The 11,860-nt window shown below is 42.2% G+C and overlaps 1 protein-coding gene across 1 annotated transcript in view; it reads left to right on the top strand.

Moving 5' to 3' along the window:
• The window catches only part of LOC115124849 (vasopressin V2 receptor-like), a 69,479-nt gene that overhangs the window by 854 nt on the left and 56,765 nt on the right, over positions 1-11,860 (top strand). The window lies entirely within an intron of this gene.

Below are 11,860 nucleotides of genomic sequence, written 5' to 3'. Positions count from 1 at the left end.
GTCCGAACGGTTGGCCTAAAAACGAACATTGTTTTCAAACAGACTTTTAGTTAAGTACAGAAAGGCCAGCACACTACATGCGCTGTATATCACATTTGATGACATTGTTTGACCGGATGATACTCTGGATTGAAATGTTGTCATTAAGGAGGTTAAAAGTGGTACAAGGTGATATTTGTATTATTTTTTACCTTTATTTAACCAGGCAAGTCAATTAAGAACAAATTCTTACTTACTATGACAGCCCAAGAACAGTGGGTTCAGGGGCAGAATGACAGATTTTTACCTTGTCAGCTCAGGGATTTGATCTAGCAACCTTTTGGTTACTAGGCCAACGCTCTAACCACTAGGCTACCTGCCGCCCCAGCTATAAGGTGCTATGAGGTGGTATAAGGTGCTATAAGGTGGTATGAGGTGCTATAAGGTGGTATGAGGTGGGATAAGGTGGTATGAGGTGCTATACAGTGGTATAAGGATGTATAATGTGATATGAGGTGGTATAAGGTGGTATGGGGTGGTATAAGGTGGTATGTCTGTTTGTATAAGGTGGGGTGGTATAAGGTGGTATGAGGTGCTATAAGGTGGTATGGGGTGATATAAGGTGGTATAATGTTACCACAGCTGTCTGTTTGTATAAGGTGGGGTGGTATTAGGTGGTATGAGGTGCTATAAGGTGGTATGGGGTGGTATAAGGTGGTATATGGTGGTATGGAAGACTGCTCACCGGCATCTGCAGGAAGCCTCTAATACCCAGAAGCGCTTTGCCGACAGACACCGCCAACCTACGCCACTCTTTCACCCCGGACAGCTTGTGTGGCTCTTTACTAGAGGCATCCGGCTCCGCCTCCCCTGCAAAAAGTTCTGTCCTCCCTTCAAGAACCCATCACATCAACCATGTCACGTATCGCCTCCAGTTACCCCATCAGTATAAAATCTCCTCGTCCTTCCATGTGTCTCTATTGAAACTGGCCACCTCCAGTCCTCTTCATCCTCCAGTCCTCTTCATCCTCCAGTCCTCTTCACCCTCCAGTCCTCTTCATCCTCCAGTCCTCTTCATCCTCCAGTCCTCTTCATCCTACAGTCCTCTTCATCCTCCAGTCCTCTTCATCTTCCAGTCCTCTTCATCTTCCAGTCCTCTTCATCCTCCAGTCCTCTTCATCCTCCAGTCTTCTTCATCCTCCAGTCCTCTTCATCCTCCAGTCTCAACCCACAGTGTGCCCCCACCGCTGGACGTTGGAGGGGAACCTGCCTACGCCATTCAGGCCATCCTTGATTCCAAAAGCCTGAGAGACCGCATCCACTATCTAGTGGACTGGGAAGGATACGGGCCTGAAGACCGGTCCTGGGTCCCTGACTAGGACATCCTCGACCCAGAGATGATTCAGGCATTCCACCGTAACCGTCTGGACCGTCCCGCTCCCCGACCTCGGGATCGACCCCCAAACTGATCAACGCAGAATGTCGGGTCAGTCCACGACCTTGTCCAACCAGCCTGTCGGACCTCGCCCCCAAGGTAGGCGGCTGCCTCTACTTCCCAGCCCGCCTACTCCACACTCCGGTGGTCGACAGGAGGGGGTGGGGGGGGGGGGGGTACGGTAAGGTTCTGTATTTAATTTCTTAGTCAACCTTGTGTTCTGTTCATTGTGTTCGTGAACATAGCCCTGTTCATTGATTTCACCTGTGTTAGTTACTCACCTGATCTCATCAGCTCCTTATTTAGTTGAGTTCATTCTGTTTGTGCCTTTATGAGGTATTGTTCGTTTCGACTCTACTAAGCCTTTTCCTAGCTCGTTTGTGATAACCAGTTATAGCCTTCAGTCCTAGTTTTGTTTCACCTGCCTGTTTGCCTACCTGTGTATGACAATTGCCTGCCTGTGACCACGATTCCTGCCTTATGTGAAGGCGAAATAAACACCTGCCATGCTCTGCGCATTACAATATCACATCCGGCTGTGACTGGGAGTCCCATAGGGCTGCGCACAATTGGCCCAGCATCGTCCGGGTTTGGCCGGGGTAGGCTGTCATTGTAAATAAGAATTTGTTCTTAATAACTAACTTGCCTAGTTAAATAAAGGTTAAATAAAAAATATAAAAACTAAGGTGGTATGAAGAGTATATAGTGTGTGGACCTTTCTGTTCTTTTCATGTACACCCCTAAGCCCAGTTTTGAGATTTTTATAGGATTTGGTTATCACTCCAACCATTTCTCCCTACTTCCTTCCCCCTGCTGTAGGGACACTCAGAGAAAGGGCAGGACACGCGTGAGTAGGATGACCATGCACTGACAGAAAGGTGAGAGCCAAGAGAGGCAGGGAGAAGATATAGACTCACCTTGGTGTGTGGACTCACCTCGGTGTGTGTGTGTGTGTGTGTGTGTGTGTGTGTGTGTGTGTGTGTGTGTGTGTGTGTGTGTGTGTGTGTGTGTGTGTGTGTGTGTGTGTGTGTGTGTGTGTGTGTGTGTTCTGCCACACTAACCAAACTCTTTTGATGTTGATTAATACATTTATGAACCCCGATAATTATCCAGATATACACTCATAAAGTATTAATAATAGACAGACGGAGACAAAATCTAAAATGGCTTTGATGGCTTTTCATATCGTTCATCTAATAAGGAAAAGAATCTTGAAAATCTTCAATCATTACATTTTATATTTATGTTGATGACCAGCCTTATAAATGGATGCTTGTTATTAAGTAAGAAGGTAGTAAATTCTTTAGTAAGTAATTCTTAGTAATTCTTTATGTCAAACACCCAGATGATTCCTCTCATTTCCTTCTTGGCACACTCTACGGTATTGGTATGCATATTTTAATCAGAGGAAAAGACAGATGTTCAAATTGCTTTCTTGTTTGTGCATACTGAGCTTCCATCAGGAAAACGAATGATCGTTTAGTATCAAAGGGTGTTTCTTGTTCTGATGATTCAGTTATACTGAACACAAATATAAACACAGCATGCACCAATTTCAACGATTTTACTGACTTACAGTTCATATAAGGAAATATAAGGAAATTCTTAAAAGGACGTTGGAGAGAAATGAACATTGTATTCTCTAGCAACAGCTCTGGTGGACATTCCTGCAGTCAGCATGCTTGTTGCACGCTCCCTCACAACTTGAGAGGTCTGTGGCATTGTGTTGTGTGACAAAACTGCACATTTTAGAGTGGTCTTTTAATGCCCCCAGCACAAGGTGCACCTGTGTAATGATCATGCTATTTATCTTTTTATGGCTGCAGGGGCAGTATCGAGTAGCGCCCAGAGTAAACTGCCTGCCCCTCAGTCCCAGTTGCTAATATATACATATTAGTATTATTATTGGATAGAAAACACTCTGAAGTTTCTAAAACTGAATGATGTCTGTGAGTATAACAGAACTCATATGGCAGGCAAAAACCTGAGAAAAAATCCAACCAGGAAGTGGGAAATCTGAGGTTGGTAGATTTTCAACTCAGCCCCTATTGAAGTTACAGTGGGATATTGGTCATCTTGCACTTCCTAAGGTTTCCACTAGATGTCAACCGTCTTTAGAAACTTGTTTGAGGCTGTGAAGTGGGGCCGAATGAGAGTGGATTGAGTCAGAGGTCTGGCAGCAGTCATGCGCTGGTCACGCGCAATTCACATGAGAGGTATCTCCCGTTTCTTTGCTTTTCTGAAGACAAAGGAATTCTCTGGTTGGAATATTATTGAAGATTTATGTTAAAACATCCTAACGATTGATTCCATACATCGTTTGACAAGTTTCTACAGTCTGTAATGGAACTTTTTGACATTTCGTCTGCAACTAGTGAACGTGCTTCGTGAGTTTTGATTTGTTTACCAAACGCGCTAACAAAAGTAGCTACTTGGACATAAATGATGGACATTATCAAACAAATCAAACATTTATTGTGGACCTGGGATTCCTGGGACTGCATTCTGATGAAGATCATCAAAGGTAAGTGAATATTTATCATGTTATTTCTGACTTCTGTTGACTCCAACATGGATATATGTTTTTGTTCTCTGAGCGCTGTTCTCAGATTATAGCATGGTTTGATTTTCCGTAGAGCTTTTTTGAAAGCTGACACAGCGGTTGCATTAAGGAGAAGTATATCTTTAATTCCATGTATAACACTTGTATTTTCATCAACATTTATGATGAGTATTTCTGTAAATTGTTGTAGCTCTCTGCAAATTCACCAGAGTTTTTGGAACTACTGAACATAACGCCCAAAGTATACTGAGATTTTTTTATATAAATATGAACTTTTACCGAACAAAACATACATGTATTGTGTAACATGAAGTCCTATGAGTGTCATCTGACGAAGATCATCAAAGGTTAGTGATTAATTTCATCTCTATTTGTGCTTTTTATGACTCCTCTCTTTGGCTGGAAAAATGGCTGTGTTTTTCTGTGGCTTGGCTCTGACCTAACATAATCGTTTGTGGTGCTTTCACTGTAATGCCTATTTGAAATTGGACACTTTGGTGGGATTAACAACAAGATTACCTTTAAAATGGTATAAGATATTTCTATGCTTGAGGAATTTTAATTATGAGATTTCTGTTGTTTTGAATTTGGCGCCCTGCACTTTCACTGGCTGTTGTCATATCGATCCCGTTAAAGGGATTGCAGCCCTAAGAAGTTTTAATCAGCTTCTTGATATACCACACCTGTCAAGTGGATGGATTATTTTGGCAAAGGAGGAAGTTTCACTAACAGGGATGTAAACAAATTTGTGCACAACATTTTAAAGAAATGTGTTTTTTTGTGCGTATGAAACATTTCTGAGATCTTTTATTTCATCTCATGAATCACTTTACAACTTGCATTTATATTTTTGTTCAGTATACATTTGGAACTTGTGTGGATATGATCCCCTAGTCCAAAATCTGATAGTTTTAGAGATTTTTCCAATAGAATCCTATAGGATTTTGTGTCACCTTTATCAGAATCCTATTGGAATCCTATTATTGGACTACTTTTTTCTCTATTGAAAATCAAAAGTAACCGATTGGATCTATATTTTTAAAACTTTTTTTTAACTTGACAAAACATGCACATACAGGTTGAAGACGGAAGTTTACATGCACTTTTGTTGGAGTCATTAAAACTCGTTTTTCAACCACACCACAAATTTCTTGTTAATAACAAACTATAGTTTTGGCAAGTCGGTTAGGACATCTACTTTGTGCATGACACAAGTAATTTTTCCAACAATTGTCTACAGACAGATTATTTCACTTATAATTCCAATGGGTCAGAAGTTTACATACACTAAGTTGACTGTACCTTTAAACAGCTTGGAACATTTCAGAAAATGATGTCATGGCTTTAGAAGCTTCTGATAGCCTAATTGACATCATTTGAGTCAATTGGAGGTGTACCTGTGGATGTATTTCAAGGCCTACCTTCAAACTCAGTGCCTCTTTGCTTGACATTATAGGAAAATCAAAAGAAATCAGTCAAGACTTCAGAAAAACAATTGTAGACCTCCACAAGTGTGGTTCATCATTAGGAGCAATTTCCAAATGCCTGAAGGTACCACGTTCATCTGTACAAACAATAGTACGCAAGTATAAACATCATGGGACCACGCAGCCATCATACCGCTCAGGAAGGAGACGCGTTCTGTCTCCTAGAGATGAGCGTACTTTGGTGCGAAAAGTGCAAACAATCCCAGAACAACAGAAGAGGACCTTGTGAAGATGCTGAAGGAAACAGGTACAAAAGTATCTATATCCACAGTAAAAATGAGTCCAATATCGACATAACCTTAAAGGCCGCTCAGCAAGGAAGAAGCCACTGCTCCAAGCCCACCATGAAAAAGCCAGACTACGGTTGCAACTGCACATTGTGACAAAGATCGTACTTTTTGGAGAAATGTCCTCTGGTCTGATGAAACAAAAATAGAACTGCTTGGCCATAATGACCATCATTATGTTTGGAGGAAAAAGGGGGAGGCTTGCAAGCCGAAGAACACCATCCCAACCGTGAAGCACGGGGTTGGCAGCATCATGTTGTGGAGATGCTTTGCTGCAGGAGGGACTGGTGCACTTCACAAAATAGATGGCATCATGAGGCAGTAACATTATGTGGACATAATGAAGCAACAGCTCAAGACATCAGTCAGGAAGTTAAAGCTTGGTCGCGAATGGGTCTTCCAAATGGACAATGACCCCAAGCAAACTTCCAATGTTGTGGCAAAATGGCTTAAGGACAACAAAGTCAATATATTGGAGTGGCCATCACAAAGCCCTGATCTCAATCCTATAAAGAATTTGTGAGCAGAATGGAAAAAGCGTGTGCGAGCAAGGAGGCCTACAAACCTGACTCAGTTACACCAGCTCTATCAGGAGGAATGGGCCAAAATCCACATAGCTTATTGTGGGAAGCTTGCGGAAGGCTACCCAAAACGCTTCACCCAAGTTAAACAATTTAAAGGCAATGCTACCAAATACTAATTGAGTGTATGTAAACTTCTGACCCACTGGGAATGTGATGAAAGAAATAAAAGCTGAAATAGATCTAATTTCACATTCTTAAAATAAAGTGGTGATCCTAACTGACCTAAGACCGGGAATTTATACAATGAGTAAATGTCAGGAATTGTGAAAACTGAGTTCAAATGTCTTTGGCTAAGGTGTATGTAAACTTCCGACTTCAAATGTACAAACAACAACATACAGACACACACAAACATCCACAGCATCACCCCTTCCCAGACTCACCTGCTCTTAACCCCATCTCACGCGCTGCCTCAAGCTGACCTGTTCACCTTGTCCGGGACCTGCTGTTTTCGACTCTCTCTCTCTCTACCCCACCTGCTGTCTCGACCTCTGAATGCTCGGCAATGAAAAGCCAACTGATATAGCCACCTGACCTGTTGCACCCTCTACAACCACCGTGATTAATATTTGACACTGCTGGTCATCTATGAACGTTTGAACATGTTCAAGGCCTTCATGGCCATGTACTCTTAGAGCCTGGTTCCTCTCTAAGTTTCCTCCTAGGTCCCTGCCTTTCTAGGGAGTTTTTCTTAGCCACCATGCTTCTACATCTGCATTGCTTGTTGTTTGGAGTTTCAGGTTGGGTTTCTGTATAGCACTTGTGACATGTGCTGAGGTAAAAAGGGCTTAATGAATACATTTGATTGATTGAACCCAACTAGGGCCGGCTCCAGGCATAAGAGACATAAACGGTCGCCTAGGGCCCCACGCTGTTAAGCCCCCCCCCTCCCCCCAGTTAGAATAATAGAATAAACAAGGTGCAAATTAGAAATTTGTGCATCAACAATTTTTCTATTGTTATGTCAGTCACTGACAGTCAGCGAACAATGTTTTTTATTGGTAAATTAGTCTAGCCAGCTGTCTACAGTTAATCATGGTACTCACTTAGTAATCATGGTCTAATACCGCCCGGTTACACAGGGGACGTGCCCAGGGGCCCTGAACTCCATGGGGCCCTCATTGATTTTATTAGTCACTCTCATTCAGATATCATTAACATGGCATAAGTCATTGGCAAAATGTGTAGAATTGCAGGAAATGTAGATTAAAACGTATATTTTTCTCTTCACCAACTAAATCTTGCTTAAGGCCCCCAAAAGACTAGAACCGGCCCTAAACCCAACAACACCCTTGGCCTTGATGGTCTATTGTGTAAATACAAAGAGGTGTGCAAGTCGAACCAACCTGAATTGACCATGACTCAAGGAGAGAACCCTCAATGCAAATCAATCAGCTACACAACTGTGTGTAATGCGGGTCGGTGAGTAATGGCTGTATCAGTGTGTGCAATGAGGTGTTGTCGGCTCTATTAACATTTAATAGGTTGTTTTGGCAAGGTATGCTATTGTGGGACAAAGATTTCACCTGTATTGTTGCATGTCTTTAATCGTGCTATAAAGGCTGAACTGCTGAAAGGGGAGTTATAGAGAGATTGAGTGGACAGATTGATGCTGTGGGAGCTACAGGATACTTCAGGAGATCAAGAAAAGCCAGCTTCTGGATTTGACTTTCACAGTATAGGCTGCATAGAGAGTGTTTTAGACATGCCGCCCTCTGCAAACCGATAATGATTAATATGGACTGAAAGTTCATTTGACTTTCAAATCGACTGGACAAGGTCACAAAAAGGCAATACAACTCCTAAGTGAGTAGTAAGGGGTTCTGATAGTTTGTGGTGTGGGAGAGTTGAAGTGTAGGTGGACAGCTAGAGGGCAACACCAGTCTATAATGGTAATGTTCTGTTCCCATGTGTTCCAGAACAGAATACTGATCAGAGGTTCTAGAAGTGCACGGCACCCACAGTGTGTGTCAGTGACTGAATCATCCTGGCTCAGCTGAATAATGTGTTACTGATTGGTATGTAAGTCAAGTATTTGACAATATGGAAGGAGCTGAGCAGTGTAGCATACAGCCGACTGCTCCACTTTAACGCTGCTTTGCTTAGTTGGTTCCCAGTACAACATGTGGTAAGACAGGAAGCTCACACACAAAAGGTTGAGACATGCAGGCAGATAGCTCTGTTGTTGCATTTGTGTGTGTGTGTGTGTGTGTGTGTGTGTGTGTGTGTGTGTGTGTGTGTGTGTGTGTGTGTGTGTGTGTGTGTGTGTGTGTGTGTGTGTGTGTGTGTGTGTGTGTGTGTGTGCGTGTTCTTAACTGACTTGCCTAGTTAAATAAAGGCAAGAAAATAAAATATTTCTTATTGGACCATCATGGTTATATGGTTAATTTGACAATGTAAGTGTCAAAAAGAAGAAGAGAAAGATAAAAAGTTGGAAAGACAGACGGAGACAGACATACAGACCGACGGAGACAGACAGACGGACATACAGACAAACGGAGACAGACAGACATACATACATACATACAGACAAACGGAGACAGACAGACAGACAGACAGACAGACAGACAGACAGACAGACAGACAGACAGACAGACAGACAGACAGACAGACAGACAGACAGACAGACAGACAGACAGACAGACAGACAGACAGGCGGACAGACGGACGAACGGACAGAGACAGATAGACGGAGACAGACAGAGACATGGACATAGACAGAGAGTGAGATGGAGACAGAGATGGTCAGGCAGGGAACACAGAGAGAGAGGTTTGAAAGTTCTTCCATTTGGCAGACAATATTTTAAAAAATATATTTTTAGCTCTGAAGTTGAACCAACCGTTTTTATGAATGCCCGTACAGTATAACTCTGTCTAATTAGTGCTACCTGCTCGCTCTGCCAACCAAACTCAAACCCACTGCTCTTCTCTGTGTGTGTCTGCGTGTTTTTCCACACGTGTGTGCCTGCGTGCATGCGTATGTGAGTGTGTGAAAAGGCGACATTCACATTTCGCACATTTCACATTCACAGTCTCACAGCACATTTGGCACATGTCTCATTGAGCCTGGTCTGACAGATGGAACATGTGTGAGCGGAGACAGAGAGAGGGAGAGAAAGACAGAATATTCCTTTGGAACTTTTGTGAGTGTAATGTTTACTTCACTTTTGCTTGTTATCTATTTCACTTGCTATGGCAATGTAAACATATATTTCCCATTAAAATAAAGCCCTTTGAAATGAAATGGAATTGAACTGACAGAGAGCGAGAGAGAGAGAGGCATAGAGAGGAAAACAGAGAGGAGGAGATGGTGAAAGTTGTAACCGATCCCTACAATGTTTTCTCCAGCACTGTAACTACCTGTTTGGAGTCCGGGTAAATCCCTAAGGCACTAAAAACATTTCTATAAGCTTCTGTAAGATAGAGGGAGAGGGGGAGAAAAAGAGGGAGAGGAGAGGGGGACAGAGAGGCATGTATGGAGGTGTGAAGGGGGACAGGAAAACGGATGGTTCCAGAAGGAAAGCAGGAGGCAGGGATCAGGTTTATTTGTTTTAATCAGAGTAAAAGCTACAGCCGTTATGTCAATATCAAATCATTTCTGGGTAACAATTAAGTACCTTTTACTGTAATAGATTTCCTTTTAAACGGCCAAAAATAGCTATTTTTGTTGTTGCAAAAAAACGATTCTCAAGCAAGAATTTTGCTAGGACTGTCTGGGAGTGGTCTGACTGGGGAGGGGAAAATGGAAAACTAGCTGTTATTGGCAGAGAGGTTTGGAACTCTCTTTGTTATTGGTCTATTAACCAATTTACCGCAAGGTGATGTAACCATGGAAAGCTGAAACTCCCGCCCATGAGAACCTGCTGATTAGAAGTTCATGTGTAGATTTGTATTTTCAACCAGCAACTATCAAGAATTAACACCGATACATTTTTTCACACCTTTACAGTGTTAGTTAGATGTTGAATTTGGACTTTACTGGGCCTTTAAGGTAAAGAAAGGCTCTGAGGGGAGTGTGTGGCTGGGCTACAGTATCTAGTTCGCACGAAGGTTGTAAATGGGAGTGCTTGTTTTCTGCCAGTGAGATTAGTAGATATTGGGCTTTATGACTCCCACCTCTCTAATAACTCTATACATCAAATAATCAATGTGAAAAATGACTGATGTAAAGAGTGGTGTGTGTGTGTGTGTGTGTGTGTGTGTGTGTGTGTGTGTGTGTGTGTGTGTGTGTGTGTGTGTGTGTGTGTGTGTGTGTGTGTGTGTGTGTGTGTGTGTGTGTGTGCGTGCGTGCGTGCGTGCGTGCGTGCGGTGCAGCTCTTCACCACATCATTCATCAGTGAAAATCATGCTTATCGTGCATTTTGTGTAACATAGAGGCAGGGTTGCACGGGAAGAGGATTTTTTCTTTATTTTATTATCTGAGAACAATATGACCCAAATAGCCTCCTCTTCCTTATATAACGCCTTATATAGGTCTCTTTTACAAATGTGCCTTGTATAATGCAATATAAAATAACATGATCAACAGTGTTAAAAGCTTTAGACAGGTCCACAAACAAAGCAGCACATTTCATTGTAGTGTCTGAAGCATTGACAAGATCATTAATAACTCCAGTGGTTGCTGTACTAGTGCTCTGCCCAGGCCTAAACCCTGACCGGTTTACATTCAGAATACATTTCTCAGATTAAAAAGGTATACATTTACCAAGGCTGCACCCTCGACAACCACTTACCACTGTGATTACTATTATTTGACCCTGCTGGTCATTTATGAACATTTGAACATCTTGGCCATGTTCTGTTATAATCTCCAACCGGCACAGCCAGAAGAGGATTGGCCACCCCTCATAACCTGGTTCCTCTATAGGTTTTTTCCTGGGTTTTGTCCTTTCTAGGGAGTGTTTCCTAGCCACCGTGCTTCTACACCTGCATTGCTTGCTGTTTGGGGTTTTAGGCTGGGTTTCTGGACTTTGAGATATCAGCTGAGGTAAGAAGGGCTTTTATAAATAAATACATTTGATTTGTTTCAAGAAGGCAGCCTTGAAATGGGGCGATAATGATGAAGATCCCTACTATGCCCACTCTTATGGCGCAGCAGCACAAGAGATGATTTCCATACTTCTAGAATATTTCCTGAGAATAATGTTGAATTATTGAGCCAACAATGTTGGGAGCTGCACACTGAAGCAGACCAAATTAAATTAAATTAAATGTTATTGGTCACATACACATGGTTAGCAGATGTTATTGCGAGTGTAGTGAAATGCTTATAATTCTAGATCTGAAAGTGCAGCAGTATCTAACAGGTGATATCTAACAATTCCACTACAAAACCTAATACACACAGTCGAGTAAAGGAATGGGATGAGAATATATAATTATAAAATATATGGATGAGCAGTGACAGAGCGGCTAAGATGCAATAGATAGTAAAGAATAGATAGTGAACGATACAGTATACAGTATATACAGTGAGGGAAAAAAGTATTTGATCCCCTGCTGATTTTGTACGTTTGCCCACTGAC

The sequence above is a fragment of the Oncorhynchus nerka genome, linkage group LG7 (genome assembly GCF_034236695.1).
Source record: "Oncorhynchus nerka isolate Pitt River linkage group LG7, Oner_Uvic_2.0, whole genome shotgun sequence".
Classification (NCBI taxonomy): Eukaryota; Metazoa; Chordata; class Actinopteri; order Salmoniformes; family Salmonidae; genus Oncorhynchus; species Oncorhynchus nerka.
This window is presented reverse-complemented; position numbering and strand designations above follow the sequence as displayed.